Source organism: Oncorhynchus mykiss, chromosome 13, assembly GCF_013265735.2.
Source record: "Oncorhynchus mykiss isolate Arlee chromosome 13, USDA_OmykA_1.1, whole genome shotgun sequence".
Lineage (NCBI taxonomy): Eukaryota > Metazoa > Chordata > Actinopteri > Salmoniformes > Salmonidae > Oncorhynchus > Oncorhynchus mykiss.
The window spans coordinates 52614967-52619383 of NC_048577.1; the positions used below are offsets into that span (position 1 = coordinate 52614967).

General features: G+C 42.9%; 1 long non-coding RNA gene across 1 annotated transcript in view; it reads left to right on the forward strand.

The window, feature by feature from the left end:
* Positions 1–1252, forward strand: part of LOC110486772 — a 3971-nt gene extending 2719 nt beyond the window's left edge. The window contains exons 1-2 of the long non-coding RNA XR_002468113.2: positions 1–725; positions 1048–1252. The exon at positions 1–725 is cut by the window's left edge and continues 2719 nt beyond it. This is a non-coding gene — a long non-coding RNA (uncharacterized LOC110486772). The remainder of the gene's footprint in view (positions 726–1047) is intronic.
* The last annotated feature ends 3165 nt before the right edge of the window (positions 1253–4417 follow it).

The following is a 4417-nucleotide window of genomic DNA, read 5'->3' on the forward strand; positions in this document are numbered from 1 at the left end:
CTTCAGCAGAATAACACCTGTCCCCCTTTATCCAAGGAGAAAAGCTGGAAATTACCTTCCTCTGAGAGTTGGATTGTATTAGCTCTCCTCCTGCACAAGATTTGTTTCACTCCCTCCTTTTCCACTTTCTCTTCCTTTTTCTTTTTTTCCCAAATATTTTATCTTGTTTCACCTGCGCTTGTTTGTGATGAAATGATGCATGTTGAATACAAACCAGTCTGTGGGTGAGAGTGGTTCAAATGAGTAAATGTTATATAAATGTTACCTGGATGTTACAAGGGGTGGTTTTTTTCGGTTCCCTCAGCTCTCTCTGTTTGAAGTAGTGTTGGGTTATGATTGGTTTATCCTGCGAGACTGATCCGAGATCAAAGGTCATATTCCATACAGATCCATAGTGCCGCCATTTTGGTTTTCCATTGGAACCTACAAGGTCCTGGAAGGAAAGAGTCACAATGCCAGCTCTCTCAGTGAAAGAGGAGAGAGGACTCTTTCCAGACTCTCCAGTCTTCCTGAAGGAAACAGCTACAACAAACAAACAATTATGGGGATTTAAAGGTACGATACCCACTGATCTCCTCTCTCAGAGACACTACACCTGAAAACTCTACAGAGGAACTGCTATGCTACCGGAGGCTAACTGTGACTGACTCTGCCCTTCACCATTCACACACAGAGGGATTCTCAAGGAACCTGGCGAGAACGTTTAAAAACACACGCTCGGAAAGGTGACTTTTTTGTAATTTTGGCTCCAAATCCCTGAACTCCTAATGTAAGTTTACAGACATTGACACGTGTGAGAAAGTGTCCTGCCCCTTCAAAAAGACTCAGATGGTTGACAAAGCTGTGAAAGGATTTTCATCTGTACAAACCAGTGCCCATACATACAACCATTACAACTGCCACCATTTTGAGTGTGTTTGAAGTACAATGTAACAAAAAAAGATGTTTGGTTGTTTCATACTACAGTTTCATACGTTTCAGATGTTTTTATGACTCAATTTGCCATCGATTAGTTATTCTATCTAAATAGGATGTATGAATCCCTAGGAGGAGTAAGACTGAAGCTCATTCAAGTGCTCTCCTGCTCAAGGACCTGCCTCGATCATCACACATCGTTTCCACAACATTCCCAGAGTGCTTCTGTCACGTCATAGCAACGTTTGCCCATTTGTAAAATGGTCCTTTAGCCAAATACAGTGGCAATTATATTTGTATTTTGTAATAATAAAAAGTAACCCAGTGGGGGCTCTTCTCTCGGCTTGCTTGCACTACGTTTTTTCACCAGAGCTCTTTAATTGATGTTACTCTCATGTAGCCTATGCCTCCCAATCTGTCATTTCAAAGCTATTTTGATCAAATTCTTTCAACTCTGCGCTGGACATACCAAGGAGGGTCTTGGGTCAAAACTAGTGCACTACATTGTGAATAAGATGCACAATATAGTGAATAGGTCGCCATTTGAGACATAACCCAGATATACTAATCTCCCTCCACTAGGTTGTCAGGAATGGTCAAAGTTTTCCATTCTAAAATAACGTATCTTCTGTCTGTTTAAATAATACATGGTTTCCCTGCTAACTCCCAGCAAACGGTGTAATGGTTGCGGTTTAGACGAGCTGTTGTGTTAAGTGGCCTTTGTTCAGGCTTATTAGATATTTAGCAGAACAGAGCTGTGTTTGGGGGCGTATTGGGGCGTAGAGGTTGGGAACACCAGGGGTTAGGCCGTATGCTGGATATAGGACACGGAAGACTGTATTCTATAGCACTGACCTCAAGTAGTTAAGAGTACATTGGTGGCCTACATGGAGCCTTTGGGCTTGGTTAGTTTTCCAGACCAGGTTGGAGTGTATACCTTGTACCCAGTGCACTGTACTTGGGGGAACTCGGTGCTCCACAACAATTCAAAAAAGCATGGCATCCTCTCTTGGGCGCCCCAATAAGCATTAAACATATAAACATTGATTGGATCCACAATTTCTATAGTACTCACGAGTCACTGCCTAAAAACAATGAGTCTGAAGCATAATATCAGTTAGCTACTGTATTCCTACATCTTTGTTGTTTAGTCCTCGTTGCCTCAGCAGAGCCCTGGCTTTTAACAGTGTTATATTCTAATTCTGTTAGGGTTGGGTCTATCTATCTTAGCTCTCTGTGTGAAAGATCACACTATTTACATAGAGTTGGTAATACCTACTTATGCCCCTTTATACTCTCCATGAGGCCCTGTTTCTGACATCTAAAGCCCCCTTGGAGACGGAGTCTACGTCCCAAATGGCACCCTATATTATTTCATAGGGCTCTTGTCAAAAGTAGTGCACTATGTAGGGGAAATGGTGCCATTTGGGACACAGACAGACAGACAAACAGACAGACAGACAGACAGACAGACAGACAGACAGCTATTCAGGCGGCCATGACATCAATGCTTTATGTTGGATGCTATGCTTCATGACATGGTGGAACAGTGTGAGTATTTGAAGAGTTTCCCATCTCTCAGAGAATGGGTTGAAAGGCCCAGTGATGTCTCTAGTTGTGCCCCAGCGGCCCTCTCTCTTCACACGGATGGACTGTGTGTGCAGACTACAGATGGACTGTGTGTGCAGACTACAGATGGACTGTGTGTGTAGACTGCAGATGGACTGTGTGTGCAGACTGCAGATGGACTGTGTGCAGACTGCAGATGGACTGTGTGTGCAGACTGCAGATGGACTGTGTGTGCAGACTGCAGATGGACTGTGTGTGCAGACTGCAAATGGACTGTGTGTGCAGACTGCAGATGGACTGTGTGTGTAGACTGCAGATGGACTGTGTGTGCAGACTGCAGATGGACTGTGTGTGCAGACTGCAGATGGACTGTGTGTGCAGACTACAGATGGACTGTGTGTGCAGACTGCAGATGGACTGTGTGTGTAGACTACAGACAACAGATAATGAAGATAAATCCATGGCTCTCTAATCGTGCCGTTGACTTTGATCGGTGATCGTCTACCCCAACGCTGAATGGAACAGAAGGATACTGAGCTGTGACTGTAGTGTAGCAGAAAGGAAGGGGGAAAGAGAGAGATGGGTTGTAGCAGACACTGACTATATAGATGCTGCATAGAAGAAAAAAGCAAGAGGGATGGACACAGAAAGAGAGGGCAGGGGCTAGTGACAGGCTAGCTGTATGGAAAGAAAGGCAGCTATCTGAAGAGAAAGAGACAGAGGAGAGAAGTGAGAAGGATGACAAAAAGAAAGACTAACAGCAGAGCCGGAATGTATCGATGGAAAAGAAGCTATAGGAAGCTAAGAGACAATTTATTGTTGATCTGAAAATGTGGCCGGAGGCTCCATATGGAGGGTGTGACACAATGACAGAGTCTCCGGAGGAATGCAGAGGCCAAATTGAGCTCTGTACCGTATCGCCGTGTGCCTCTCAAATTTTTGTATGAATGCAGAGGGCTCAGTATAGCTCCACATTGACATGATTGGTTGACGGTAGGTGAGGGCAAGAGGTCCTGTATAAACACATACTCACTTCTTTGGCAACTTCCTTCACAACAGCTCTGAGCTGCTCGGCAAAGCGCAAGAAGTGCACTGACTTCTGCAGAGGCCATATCACCGTGAATGCTGCTCGGCCAATATAGACTGCGGATTGACCGTGCATCGCCTTTTAAGTGGCAGAAAAGAAGCTGGAGTGAGAACATGGTGGGACATTAATCGTTGTCAGTTTGCAGCCACATTACAAAAAGAAGAAAGTGGATTACTTTTCCATGGAATTTTTCTCCACCTCTTTCTAAGCTCTTTATCTCTCTCTAAGCATTAGGACCTCTAACTGCTATAACAATGGACCAGAGAGGCAGGAGGACAGCAGCTTTATGGCTGAAAATGGGGTTTAATTTCACATTTTACATTTCACATATTTTGGATAAATCAGGGGTTACAGATATAGGATCTTAATTTGATCACTCTTTTGTTACTGAGAATTTCAGATCAGCTTTGTGATGTACATAAATTCACTGAAAACCCACGGTAACACATATTATATTAACAGTATTGTACTTTTCATGTAGCCTACTTTTGGACAACTAACAGCCTAACCACCGATCAAGGAACGTTCTGGACTACATGTTCACATCCTGTTGCTGCAGGATTATTTTGCTGTGACAATATAGGTCAAATTAAGATCCTGTATATCTTGGTCCAACTCATTTAGAAGCTATTGAAACAGTATTAATGTTCACCCATAGTTTATTCCTTTGAATTATTGTCTAATGGAACTTTCAATGGATTCAAATAAATGGTATTTTATGAATGATAATTGACTGATATCGAAAAGTGAAATTTGAAAGCAGAAAATATAAAGCATTTGAAATACAGCACCATTTTGCTAGGTTATAGTCATACAACTCAGTTCACATGCAGTTGAAAATACTTT